Raw genomic sequence first — 15,666 nt, 5'->3', positions numbered from 1 at the left:
TTCATGGTATACAAGTGAAGGCCATACAAAAATAGGCAAGGGCTTATATCTGGCTCAAGGACCATAGTCTATTTTGTAGGTAGCAACTTTTTGGTGAAAGTTAAACTAAGAAGACCAATGATGAAGCATGCTACTTTCCTCTGAACAGAGAGCATAAACTCAGGGTGCAGACTGAAATACCTACACACATATACATACCCATATACATATACATAGATATATGTGTGTGTATATATATGTATATTCATATATATTCATTTGAACAAAATCATATCAATTTCACCTTTCTTGTGAGATGCAGCAGTGAACTTGGTGTCAGGAAGATTTGAGTTCAATTACTATCTAAGAAAGCTGCCTGACTCAGGTCAAGTAATTTAACCTTTTTGAACCTCAGTCTCCACATCTGTAAATATGCCTATTAAAATAGCGCCTACCTTGGAGTTTTAAGGATGAAATGAAATAATAAATGAAGAGAGCAATGTTCGAACTATGAAGGATGAAATTACCTATTATCAATCATCATCATCATCATCACTATCATGTTGACTTATCCAAGTCACACATCAGTGAGGACAGCATTGACATGGTGATGACCATCAAGTATGTTTTTATCAAATGCCTAGTCACCTCCCTTAATATAATGTTTAATGTAATCTTTAAAATGTGCTATTTTTCTTTTATTATATTTTTTATGTTATTTTATAATAGAACTATAGCAATGATCGATCTAGAGATGAAATAGACCTTAGGAAGTCACTTCATTTTACAGATGAGCAATCTAAGATAGGGAAGCTAAGAGACTTGCATGGAGTCAGGCACATAATTATTGTCAGACACATTGTTAGAACTCAGGCCCTTTGACTCAATAGTGAGCATTCTTTCCTCTGTGTTATCAACATGCTAAGATTACATTAAGCGTTATATTAAGGGAGGGAAAAATGGACTTAATTTGACAGTCTCATGCTATTCTTATGGACAATATGGAGAGATTTGGGCTAGGCAATAGTATAGTCATAAATTTAGCACAGATTGAGTTGGCTGCAATGTTTAGTTGAAAAAAGGTCTTCTAGTGGATCTCCCCAGATATTTCCATGTAGAACAGTGCTGTTTAACATGAACAATAATGTAGATAAATGTAGAGAAGTAATTCTCATTTATTTGAATAGGACACTAAACTGGGAGGGGTAACTAACATATGGAATCATAGAAGCAGGATTCAAAAGAGAAATTGACAGGATAGAACACTGGGTGAAATTTAATATAATGAAATTCTATAAGGATATTTGTAAAGTTTTATGTTTAGTTCCTCCATAAATTTAACTTCATTAGTATGACACAGATGAAGCTGGGCATGACAGCAGTCTTTCTGAAAAAAAAATGAGCATTTCAGTGGACTGGAATCTAAGATGCAACAATACAATACGAGGACTAGTATCACTGTACTCTGCCTTTATCAGACTATATCTGGACTTTAGTGTTCATTACTATGATCCATATTATGGAAAGGACATTAAAAAACTGGAGAAGAATCACAGAAAGACAATCAGGATAGTGAAGGAATTTAAGTACATGTGAAGATATGATGAAAGAATCAAAAATGTTTAGCCAAGAGAAGGCTTACAGCGGAAATGATAGCTAGATGATGTCACAGTACGCAGAGTACTAGGCCTAGAGCCAGGAATACCTGAGTTCAAATTTGGCCACAAACACTTACTAGCTGTGTTACCCTGGGTAAGTCGCCTACTTTCTGTTTGCCTCTATTTCTTCAACTGTAAAATGGAGCTAATAATATCACCTACTTCAGGGTTGTTGTGAAGATCGAATCAGATATTTGTAGTACTTAGCATAGTGCCTAGCATATAGTAGCACTTAATATATAAGGGGGGCTTATACTTATGCTGCTTTGCCCTAAATCCCCAGGAGTAATGGATGGATGTTTTAAAGAACCAAATTTAGGTTAATGTGTACAAAGCACTTTTTTTTTTTTTAAGTAATCGGGGTTAAGTAACTTGCCCAAGGTTACACGGCCAGTTATTGCTGTGTGTGGTGTTAAGTATTTGAGCCCGGATTTGATCCCCAGGTCATCCCCACACTGGAACCGGTGCTCTTACTCGCTGTGCTACCTGGCTGCCCCTACAAAGCACTTTTTAACAGAGATATTTCAAAATCATGCCATTTAAGGAGAGAGCTCAGTTCAAACATTTCTCACCTGGTTGTACTTTTCTGGGACTTCTCCACCATGCCCCTATTTTCTTCTTCCTTCCTCCACATCATCACCAGATTTTCAGCTTTCTCTTGGTGTTGTCTTCTTCTACTAGATTGTAAGAGCACTGGGGGAAGGGAATGTTTACATATTTGTATATGCAGTACTTAGCACAGTGACTGGCACAAAGCTGGCATTTAATACATGTTTATTGATTGGTGATCTATCCTTCCCCAGGGGTCTATAAGCAAGGACTGGACGACCACCTAAGGAGTATAGTACATACACAGGATTCTTCTTCACCTATTATTTGGATTAATTTAGGTCCCTCCTATCACTGAGAATCTGTTATCTTTTATTTGAACTATATCAACTAGGCAACAAACATTTGTTGAGTGGCTACTATATGTCAGCCACTGTTCTAAGCACAGGAGATACAAATGGAAGTCTGGACTTGGGGGAATTTTGTGGAAAGGTCACAGAAGTCAAAGACTACTGCAGCCAGGTAAGAAATGAGAAGTTGTCTAAGATGAGTTGCTTCCTTAAAAGCAGATATGGAGAGTTCTTGTCCTACCCACCAAAAGGAGGGACAGAAGTTCCTATCCTATGGTCTATGAACAAACACACACACACACTATGGGGGGGGGGGTGACTACTGATAATTTTATTTCAATATAATTGGTTTCCTTTGCCGAGATCATCCACTGTATCCTAGGACATTGCCAGTCATCCCAAAATTTGTCTTGACCCTGGACTTCAGTGACTCCAGAAGAGAGGGTGAGGTTAATGACTATGTGCAACTCTGCTTCATCTAAACGCAATTCACAAGCAATTCAACACATCACTCCATAATGTCACTGGTCCTCTTCAAAAATGTACAGATGAAAACAATATCAAAATAAATATCCTTTCTAGTTATGCTATGGTGTCAAATGTTACAAACATATTCTTGAATGTGAGTTCATGAATAACTTTTCAGCTATATGAGCAATGAATTTTTTAATCTCTATCATACTCCTGTTATTCTCCAAAATGAAGAATCAAGGGGCAGAGCCAAGATGGAGGAGTAAAAGCACAAATTTGGCATGGGCTCCAGTTTCAACCATTCCCAAAACCTATAAAGAAAATGACTCTAAACAAATTTTGAAGCTACAGAACCCACAAAGAGACAGAGAGAAACAAATTTCCTGCTGAAGGCAGCCTGGCAGGCCAACAGGAAAGGTCTACTGCAGCAAGCTGGGAGCCAAGTGCAGTACCCAGTAAGCCATGGTTCTGGCCTTAGGGTGGCCCCAAACCACCCAGACTGGCCAGAGCAGACTTCAGGAGAGTGAATCACCAGCAGCTGTGGTGGCTTCCAGACTTCTCAACACATAAATGCCAAAGAGAAAATAAAAGATCAGTCAGGAAGTCTGTTGTAAGAGTGAAGGAAGAGCAGGGGCTGGCCCCTGCCCCTAGAGGGAGAAGTGGCAGGAGACACAGCAGTGCCACATGGCTGCTTTCAGAGCTCCTGGCCTGTAGATCATAGGGGGGCCAAGCAACAATTCAGAGGGTAATGCTCTTGCTCTGACCTGCCTGGATCCGGATCTCGGCCTTGGGTGGTGGTCCAGGGGTGTGTGGCCAGTGAGCCAGAGCGTGTGAGGGCTATAGAGAGGTTGCCCAATTAACAGACCAAACAATCCTTTTGGGGGGGCAAAAATCAACAAAGCACAGATGACTAGAGGAGGGCAATGAAGTCAGAACTCCTGCATCAAAAATTTCCAAGAAAAGTATGAACTAATCACAGATGGAGGAGCTCAAGAATGATTTTGAAAATCAAGTAAGAGAAGTGAAGGAAAAATTGGGAAAAGAAATGAGAATGATGCAAGAAAATCATAAAAAGCGACTCAAAAGCCTGCTAAAGGAGACCAAAAAAAATTCTGAAGAAAATAACACTGTAAAAGTAGATGAATACAACTGGCAAAAGGGGTCCAAAAAGCCAATGAGGAGAAGAATGCCTTAAAAAGCCAAATTTGCCAGATGTAAAAGGAATTTCAAAAACTCACTGAAGAGAATAATTCCTTCCAAATTAGATTGGAGCAACTGGAAGCTAATGACTTTATGAGAAATCAAGATAATCTAAAACAGATCCAAACAAATGAAAAAATAGAAGGCAATGTGAAATATCTCATTGCAAAAACCACTGACCTGGAAAATAGATCCAGGAGAGATCATTTAAAAATTACTGAACTACCTGAAAGCCATGATCATAAAAGGAACCTAGAAACCATCCTTCAAGAAATTCTCCAGGAAAATTGCCCAATATTCTAGAACCAAAGGGCAAAACAGAAATTGAAAGAATTCACCAATCACCTCTTGAAAAAGATCACAAAAAGAAAACTCAATATTGTAGCCAAATTCCAGAATTCCCAGGTCAAGGAGAAAATACTGCAAGCAGTCAGGAAGAAACAATTTTGCTATTGTGGAAACACAATCAGGATAACACAATATCTAACAGCTTCTACATTAAGGGATGGAAGGGCTTGGAATATGATATTCTGGAGGGCAAAGAAACTAGGATTAAAACCAAGAATCAACTACCCAGCAAAACTGATTATGATGCTTCAGGGGAAAATGTGATCTTACAGGACTTTTAGGCATTCTAAATGAAAAAAAAAAACCAGGGCTGAAAATAAAATTTCACTTTCAAATACAAGAAGGAAGGGAAGCATGAGAAAATAAACAGGAAAAAGAAATCATAAGGAACTTATTAAAGTTGAACTATTTACATTCCTACATAGAAAAGCAATAATTGTAACTCATGAGACTTTTCTCAATATGAGGATAGTTGAAGGGAATATATATGTATACATATATGTGCATGTATAGGAGGATATATGTGTGTATAAATATATATGTGAGTATATGCATATGTGTGTACATGTATACATAAAAAGAGAGCATAGGATGGGTTGAATATAAAGGGAAGATATCTTAAAAATAAAATTAAGAGATGAGAGAGGAACATATTAGAAGAAGGAGAAAGGGGGCGGCCAGGTGGCTCAGCGAGTAAGAGCACTGGCCCCAGTGTCGAGATGACCTGGGGATCGAATCCAGGCTCAGATACTTAGCACCACACCCAGAAATAACTGGCGGTGTAACCTTGATCAAGTTACTTAACCCCAATTTCTTTAAAAAAAAAGAAGGAGAAAGAGAGAGATAGATTAGGATGAATTATCTCATAATAGAGAACAGTGTTACAATGGAGGGGAAGAGCAGGAAGATGAATGGGAATGGGTCAACCTTACTCTCACTGAATTTGGCTTAAGGAGGGAATAACATACACATTCAATTGGGTATAGTAGCCTACAGGAAAGCAGGGAGGAAGGGGATAAAAGAGGGAAGGGCAGATTGGGAGAGAGGGTAGTTAGAACCAAACACTTTTGAAAAGGGACAGGGTCAAAGTAGAAAACAGAATAAGTGGGGGGTAGGATAGGATAGAGGGAAATATAATCATTCTTTCACAATATATCTACTATAGAAATGTGTTGCACAACTACACATGTACAACCTATGTTGAATTGCTTGTCTTCCCAGGAGGGGTGGTTGAAGAGGGAGGAAGGGAAAGACTCATGGTGGAGCCAAAATGGCGGATCAGAAGCAGTAACTTTTCTAAGCTCCTCCTTGAATCCGATCACTAAACTTTAAAAAGTGAATCTGAACGGATTTGGGAGTGTCAGAATCCACTGGGAGACAGAGCATGGCAGAATCCAGCCCAGGAAAGTGCCCACGTGGGTCCAAGCAGGGGGAGCACAGAGCACGTGGGGCTTCAGCAACTCTAGAGAGCAGACTACAGCAGAGAGAGAAGGAGCTCCAGATGGCAGACTCACCCATCCCAAGGGCGACTCCCAGCCATCTCACCTGCATCTCACCACTGCACAAGAGGATCAAAAGGAGCCAGGTAAGAGTGGGATCAGGGCCCCCAGCAGAGACAGCAACTTCTCCTGGGGCTATCAGCCCCCAGCCTGGAAGTTTAGAAATCACCTGCCTGACTTTCCAGAGGCTAGGATGACAAAGTAAACTCTGGTTGCTGGTATTCCTAACCCCTGACCTAGAAAACCCAGAGATAAGTATCCCACCCAGAGTGAAATCCTGAGATAGTAGAAATAGCCTCAGGCTTGGGAGTCATTGAGAAGGAGTGTAACTGAGGCTGCAAGGAGTATGGAGAGAAGAGGAGGAGGGGTCCTAATAAGCCCTAACTCACCTGACCAGCAAAAGCCTGCCTGAACAGTAGCCCAGGGGCATAGAGGCAGAAATCTGCAGTGGCCAGACCACCCCTCCTCCACAGAGTACTCTGTGAGCATCAGCATAACTCAAGGGAAGCACTAAGAGTCCTGGCCTTGGACTCCATGTAGACAACCAGAGGCTACAGCATACAAAGCCAACAACCAGTCACCTAGCCCCCAGCCTGAGAAATTAGGAAATAGGAAGTTGTGAGGGGAAGGAAGCAAGCAAGCTGAGGAGAAGGGGAAGGCAAGAAAATTGATTAGAGCTTATTATAGAGAGCAAGAACAACCAAATACAGAGTCCACACCTTAGTCCACACCTTAGACCACAGAAGGAAATATGAACTTGTCTCAAGCCCAAAAAACATTCTTAGAGGAGCTCAAGAAATATTTTAAAGGCCAAATTAGGGAGGCAGAAGACAAATTTAAATCTACAATGGCCAAATTAGAAAAAAGTCTCACTAAAGAAAATAAATCCTTAAACAGTAAAATTAGTGAAGTAATTAGAGAAAATACCTCCCTAAAAAAGGACCTTCAAAAACTAACCAAAGAGAATAATTCACTAAAATTTAGAACTAGTCAAATTGAAGCTCAGATCTCTATGATGAACCAAGAGTCAATCAAACAAAACATGAAGATTGAAAAACTGGAAGTGTAAAATATCTCACTGGAAAAACAACTGACCTAGAGAACAGATCCAGGAGAGATAACTTAAGAATTATTGGTCTACCAGAAAGCCATGATGAAAAAAGCATCATCTAGGACAACATCCTCCAAGAGATTGTCAAAGAAAACTGTCCTGAAGAACTGGAATCAGAAGATAAAACAGTTACTGAAAGAATTCACCAGACTCTTCCTGAAAGAGATCCCAAATTGGAAACTCCAAGAAATGTAGTAGCCAAATTCCAGAATTACAAGATTAAGGAGAAAATACTGCAAGCAGCCAAAAAGAAACAATTCAAATATCGTGGAACTACAGTCATAATTACACAGGACCTAGCAGCTTCTACATTAAAAGAGCAGAGGGATTGGAATTTGATATTTCATAGCGCAAAAGAGCTAGGACTGCAACAAAGGATTAACTACCCAGCAAAACTGAGCATAATCTTTCAGGCAAGGAGATGGTCATTTCATAAAATAAAGGACTTCCAGACTTTTCTGATGAAAAAGCCAGAGCTCAATGGAAAATCTGATCTCCAATTACAAGACTCAAGAAAGACATAAAAAGGTAAACAAGGAAAACACACACTCACATATACACACATGCACACACGCACACTCATGTACACGCATGCACATAACTTGGGATGCAATAAGAGCAAAATATTCACATCCCTATATGAGAAGCTGATAACTGTCAATATCGAAATTTATATGATTATATATATGTGTGTGTGTGTATGTATGTATGTATGTATGTACAACCCTTTAAAAGGGTTATACATAGATAGAGGATGTGGGTATAAATGAACTAATCTGATGATAAAAATAAAAACCTTATTAAGGGGGTCGAAGGGACTGCAATGGGATAAAAGGAAAGGATGAGACAGAAAAAAGTAAATTATGCCATACGAATAGGCATAAAAACACACTATAGTAGAGGGGAAGGGAAGAGGGAAAGGAATATCATTTGAACATTATTCTCACTGGTTCTGGTTCAAAGAGGGATCAACATAATCAGTTAAGTTTAAGACTCCAATGTGAAAAGACATGCAAACTCATTAAGTAGAGGGAAAGGAGGGAGGGAGAGTAGTACTTTATGAAATTTACTCTCATTGGCTTGGGGTCAAAGGGGGAATAATATACTCTGGTAAGTACAAAAATCTTTTGTGTCCTATAGGCAGTAGGAGGGTAAGGGGGGATAAAAATGGGGGGGGGGAATTAGAGGAGAGGGAAAGAGTAGTAAGGGGAAAGGGTAGGTAAAGAAGAGTCAATGGGAGGGAACACTGAGGGAGGTGTTTGTCAAAAGGAAAACCCTTAAGGAGGGGAAGGAAGAAGGAAGAAACAAAAACATAAGCAGGGAAGGGAATAGGATGGAGGGGAAGAGACAGATAGTCTTCATTACTGTGAATGTGAATGGGATAAACTCTCCCATAAAACAGAGGATAGCAGAATGGATTCAAAACCATAATCCTACAATATGCTGTCTACAAGAAACACAATTGAAGCAAAGGGATACCCACAGGGTAAAGGTTAAAGGGTGGAGTAGAATATATTATGCCTCAGCTAAAGTAAAAAAAAGCAGAGGTAGCAATCCTTATCTCAGATAAAGCAAAAGCAAAAATAGATCAAATTAAAAAAGATAAGGAAGGAAACTATATCCTGCTAAAAGGCACCATTTGGAATGAAGCAATATCATTAGTTAACATATATGCACCAAGTGGTACAGCATCCAAATTCCTAGAGGAGAAGTTAAGGGAATTAGAGGAAGAAATTAATAGCAAAACTATACTAGTGGGGGAACTTAATCTCCCCCTCTCTGAATCTGATAAATCTAACCTCAAAATAAACAAGAAAGAAGTTAACAAGGTGAATGGAATTTTAGAGAGGCTAGATATGATAGATCTCTAGAGAAAACTGAATGAGAATAAAAAGGAATATACTTTCTTCTCAGCAGTTCATGGCACATACTCAAAAATCGACCATGTTCTAGGGCATAAAAACTTCACAATTCCATGCAGAAAGACAGAAATGTTAAATGCATACTTCTGAAATAATGATGCAATAAAAGTTATATACAATAAAGGGTTGTGGAAAGACAGATTAAAAAATAATTGGAAATTAAACAATTTAATCCTAAAGAATGAGTGGGTCAAGCAAGAAATTATAGAAACAACCAGTAATTTCATTCAAGAGAATGATAACAATGAGACAACATACCAAAATCTGTGGGGTGCATTAAGGTCAGTTCTTAGGGGAAGTTTTATATTCCTGAGTGCATACATGATTAAATTAGAGAAAAGGGAGTTCAATGAATTGGGTATGCAATTGAAAAAGCTAGAACAAGAACACATTGAAAATCCCCAATTAAATACTAAATTAGAAATACTGAAAATGAAAGGAGAGATTAATAAAATTGAAATTAAGAAAAATTTTGAATTAATAAATAAAACTAAGAGCTGGTCTTATGAAAAAAACCAATAAAATTGATTGACCCTTAGTCAATATGATAAAAAAGAAAGAAAGAAGAAAACCTAATTATGAGTATCAAAAATGAGAAGGGTGAATCTACCTCCAATGAAGAGGAAATTAAAACAATAATTAGGAATTATTTTTCCCAACTGTATGCACATAAATTTGACAATCTTAGTGAAATGGATGAATATTTACAAAAATACAAGTTTCCCAGATTAACTGAAGAGGATGTAAAATACTTAAAAAAACCCATCTCAGAAAAAGAAATCAAACAATCCATCAGTGAACTCCCTAGGAAAAAAATCTGCAGGGCCAGATGGATTTACTAGTGAATTCTATCAAACATTTAAAAAACAATTGATTCCAATACTCTACAAACTATTTGGGTAAATTAGTGAAGAAGGAGTCCTACCAAATTCTTTTGATGACATAAATATGGCACTTATACCTAAATCAGAAAGAGATAAAACAGAGAAAGAAAATTATAGACCAATTTCCGTCATGAATATAGATGCAAAAATTTTAAATAAAAAGGGAAAACTCTGGAACTCAAAGTTTCAAAAAAACAAATGTTAATGCATGTTACATGCAACTGGGAAATAAAATATATAGGCACTGGGGTATAGAAATCCATCTTGCTCTACTAGAAAGTTAGGAGGGGAGGATGGAGGAGTATGTAAGAGAGAACAGATTGGGGGAAGAGGTATTTAGTAGGCTCACTATTTTGGGGTGGGTGGTAGGGGACAGACTGGGAAAAAAATTTGTAACTCAAAATCTTGTGGAAATGAATGTTGAAAACTAAAAATAAATAAAGAAAAAATTAAAAAAATGAAGAATCAAAGGAAATTAACATTTATCAATGACACAAAAATGTATCTTTACTGTAGCCCAGAAAATTTGACTCAAATAATGTATAACTAACAAAGTATTTTTGATAAAAAATTATCAGAATGTGGACTATGAACAATATAATATAAGTGAACATCTGTATCTAATGACTACATTGAACCTTTGTTCTTAACATACGAATACATGAAGGACCTATGTTTTTCACTGGGGTGAAAACACCCAGAAGTGAGAACTCTCTTCTCTCTGACAGATCATACTACAAGTGTAATTTTCAGTCTTAAATTTCCTGAGGATTGAAAAAAATTAAGTGACTTGTCAATGGCCATGCAGCTAATAGGGGGGATTCGAAGATAGGTTTTCCTGACTCCATGTCTAAAACTTTATCCACTATACTATGTTGATTCTTTTGGTCTTAATACCACTGCAAAATATTAAGCTATTGCACTAAAGGGCATATAATTTTCTTCTATCAAGATAGTTATTACCACAATGTCCATAAATGTCATCCATAATCCACTGCCCTTATTTCTTTTTTTTCCATACCTATGACTTCCAGGACAATTCAATTTAATTATTAGGATCGAGTCAATCACAAATATTGTGAGAATCCAGCAATAATACAGATTAATAATAATCATTTTGCCACATTCTTTGTAGACACATAATGAAAAAGTAAAAGCAACGCAGTGTAAGATAACAGATTTGGATTTCAGCTCACAGCTCAATATCTGGGGAAAATAACAAAACAAACAAACAAAACAAACAAAAAAAACCAACAACAACAAGATCTTGAGGCTACCAAGTGGCTATCCACCGTATCATGATTAACTTTGACTATATTTCATTGACTTAATATAGGTAACATAACCAATTTTGTGAAACTCTGGGATTTAAATGTTTTTTTTTTTCTGCTCATGCCCAAAGAAAACATATGTTCTAATCCAATAAAATCATCATGTACCCTGTTTTAGCCATCAGCATTACCCTTGTTCCACTCTGCTCTAGTACAATGATAACAGATATGTATTCTGGGTCTTGGATTCAAAGCAATTATACTCACCCAGAACAGCATAATTGGTTGTGCTGAAAAGTACCTGATAGGTCTAAGGGTTCAACTTCAAACTGCCAGCTGGGAAAGAAAATGTTAGAATCAGAAAATGAGGCAAACACGCACACACACACCACACACACCACACACCATACACACACACACACACACACACACATTCCCTGATTGAGGCAACTGTAATATATTTGTTGGTACACATAAAGGTAGTCTGGCTAGCTCTAGCCTAAAAGTCACCAATATTATTGTAGGCCTACCTCAAATGGCACCCAAATCTGTCAGGTCCTTTTTCAAAAGGAATCATCTCATGGAGATCTTTCTCAGAGTGACTAGTATCATTTTCCCTTCAAAATTAGTTATCTGAAACTGCATGACTTGAAACCATTCCATACAAGCATCAGTGGAATTAGCTAAGCATTCCTGGCCTAGAGAACAAAAGAGGAATGATAGTAGTAGTAGTAGTAGTAGTAGTAGTAGTAGTAGTAGTAGTAGTAGTAGTAGTAGTACCAATACTAATGGTCGTTGGAGGACTAGTAGCAATAGTGGCAGCAATAGCAGATAGCATTTATAGAGTGCTTTAACATTTGCAAAGGATTTTACATGTATTATTTCATTTGATCTTCACTATAATCCTGGGAGAAAGGTGCTATTATCAATCCAATTTTATATATGAGTAACCAGAGTCTGAGAAAGGCTAAGCAACTTTCCTAGAATCACACAGGTGTTAAAGGCTTTAAAGGACAATTTGAACTCAGGTCTTCCTCAAGGTCCAGCATTCTGTTTAATATGCCACCAAGCTGCTATTTTATATACAGAAAATGAAATACAGACCAAATTTCTTTACCTGGTCCAAGAGGGTAGAACTAGGACCAATCAGCAGAAAATATGAGGAATAAATTTCAAAAGAGTATGTGAAATAAATATCTAATTATTATTCACCATTAGTAGAGATCTTCAAGTAAAAATATGTTGGAAATATTGGAGAAATAACTTTTGTTTCAGATGGAATTTGAGCTAAATAACTTTTGAGAAACATCCCATTTTAAAAGGCTATATGCTAAAATATGGCTGACTTTGAACTCATTCATTTTATTTAAAGAAAGTTCCTGTATTTATATAAATTTGAGGTCCTTTTGTAGTTTGCAATTGAAAGTTGATTCTACACAAAATTATTTCTATGGGGTACTTAAAGAAACCAAAAAGAAAACAGTTTGGTGCAAGCACTGTCATCTACTCATTATTCTTATTTAACTCCTGAGATAAGAACAGAAACTCAATCACTTCTAAGAAAAATAGAACCAATGCTGTTCTTAAAGTGATAGTATTGTATAAAGTTCGAGTGTACCACCAGTTATCATATAATTGGATGAATTTCTTATCAACATTGCTTACTGTTTGATTTTCCATATGAATGCTTTCAGGAAAAAAGTGACCCTTGAAACCTACAGATTAAATACTCAGTACTATTTCTATATTTCACATTGTAAGGGGAATATTTTTATTATGGCCTAATGGACATTTGACAACACATCATGTTAGTCACACCCAAAATAGCATTGAGAACTCTAACGAAATAATTTCATATTGTGACTGTCCTAATTTATTTTTTTAAATGGTTTGCAGAGAATAATGGGGTTATTAAAGAGCTTGTAAATAAAAGACAGCTTCTAGTTATATTATATACTTCAGACATAAAGGTTTCCTAGAAGTCATACAGTGCCATGTTTGAAAATCTTTCTCACTATCAACTTGACAATATATGGCTAGATGTAGCCAATTCCCAATTTTTATAAAAATTATATATTAATCTTGGTAAATGGTCAGCTAAATGAAATCTCATCTATTAGAAAGGAATGACAGCCAAAGTCACTTAGGATTTAAATTAGAAGACAGTAGGTCTGACCATTTACCTGCATATATTGTTCAGAGAAAGAACTGAGACTCAACAAAAGGAGATTGGTAAATTGGCAACTATCTGCTTAATTTGTTTTATGTGGGCAATAAAACCAAGTAATTCAGGTCATTCTGATCAAATCATAATCACTAAGGATTTACTCCATTTTTTTTACTACATAGGTATTGAGTAATCTCAGGTGTTAATATAGCTGTAAACAACTTTACATATCTACTAATAGAAATCTAATAGTTTCATACTGTCTTTCTGGCATTTAGCCCACATCCATAGAAACATAATTTCTTTTTTTTATTCAATTTTTAATTTATTAATTTGTTTGTTTCCTTTTAGTTTACAGGATTCAATTCCACAATTCCTTGAATTTCACATTTTGTCCCCTTCCTTCCCCTCCCCCCCATGGCGTCTTATAATCAAGTATAGGATCTGTAAATACTTTCACATTATACAATGGTCAGGTTATAAGGATGGATTGTACCAGCTGGAATGAAAAATGGTAAAGAGGACATAAAATCAAATAAGAGAACGAAAAAGATCAGGTATTTTGCTTCCACCTGGATATAAATTTAGTTCTTTCTAGTTCTTTCTCTGGATGCATGTTTTTCTCTCCATCATGCGTCTTCTGGGATTGACATATCCCTGCATTGTTGAGAAGGGTCCAGTCTATCAAAGTTGGTCATCACACATACGTTGTGTCTGTAATTGTGTACAAATTCCTCCTGGTTCTACTCTTCTCACTCAGCATCAGTTCTTTTAAGCCTCTCCAAGTAAATATGAAGACCGTCTGCTCCCCGTTTCTTATAGCGCAATAATATTCCATAACATGCATATACCACAACTTGTTCAGCCATTCCCCAATTGATGGACACCCCCTTAATTTCCAATTCTTTGCCACAACAAAAAGAGCTGCTATAAACATTTTTGTACATATGGGTCTTTCTCCCATTTCTATGATCTCTTTGGGATATAACCCTAGGAGTGGTATTGCTGGATCAAAGGGTATGAAAGTATTTATAGCCCTTTGGGCATAGTTCCAGATTGCTTTCCAGAAAGGCTGGATCAGTTCACAACTCCACCAACAATGCATTAGTGTTCCAGTTTGCCCACATCCTCTCCAGCATTTGTCATTTTCCTGTTTTGTCATCTTAGCCAATCTAACTGGTGAGATGTGGTACCTCAGAGTTGTTTTGATTTGCATTTCTCTAATCAATAGTGAATTAGAGCATTTCTTCATGTGCTTATAGATAATTTCTTGAATAATTTGGGACAGTATTGGGAAAAAACTGTCTTGGAAAGGGTAATTCTTGTCCTATAGGATACTATTTAACCCTGCTAATTATGATGATATACTTTCAAAATAAATTTAGCTATATAAACTAATTTTCACTACATTGTACTTGACTACACCCATGCACACAAGGCCTAGTCCTCTACTTTCTTCTGTATCTTCTATTCAGCCTTCAGATGAAAATCACTTGAAGATATTTAAGTCAGGTGCCAAAGATGTTCATCTCTCCTTGCATTTCATAATGGTTGTTTCAGCACACAGATTGGCTGTTGAAAATATTTGAATGTGGGAAACACATCATACTTCATACTTCTTTCAGTGTATACCAGACTGTTTGGAAGAGAGTAAGTACTTCTTGATTGAAACAATGCTAGAATTGCTGCCAATTTTCAAAATAACCAAGAGACACTGCCATTCTCTTATTCTAGTTAACATCTATAAAGACCAGTAACAGTCAACAAGTCACAGTGACTTATATATTTAATGACCTCAAAGCAAGATCTATATTCTCAACAACCTATATGTGCCTCCATGAAACATCACTTTGAAACCCTAATGCATTTTCTGATGTTTCCTGTGAATGAGATTTATAACACATAAATTCTAATTAGCAGCTAGGTACAAATTGAAATAAATTGATCTTGACAAAGTTGTGAAAATGGCCTAATGTCTCCAAAACGGGGTGGGGGGGTGGCAGAAACAAAAGTGTTGCTTTTAAGAAACAACAGTTTATGTTAACAACAAGCTATACAATTTGTACTTAGTTTTTGTTTCTTTCAACATGCTTTATGTTATGTTTTTCAGTTTTTAAAAGTTAAATTAAAGATAATTGAAGAATAATTTTCTAAATAAGCAGTTTTAGTTTTGCTATGTGATAGTGGAGGGGGACAGAGAAGGAGAGGAGGAGAGAGAGAGAGAGAGAGAGAGAGAGAGAGAGAGAGAGAGAGAGAG

This window comes from Petaurus breviceps, unplaced genomic scaffold (assembly GCF_028583685.1).
Source record: "Petaurus breviceps papuanus isolate PSGF00001 unplaced genomic scaffold, PetGlider_PUasm1.0 79, whole genome shotgun sequence".
NCBI classification, from domain to species: domain Eukaryota; kingdom Metazoa; phylum Chordata; class Mammalia; order Diprotodontia; family Petauridae; genus Petaurus; species Petaurus breviceps.
Note: the sequence above shows the minus strand (reverse complement) of the source record.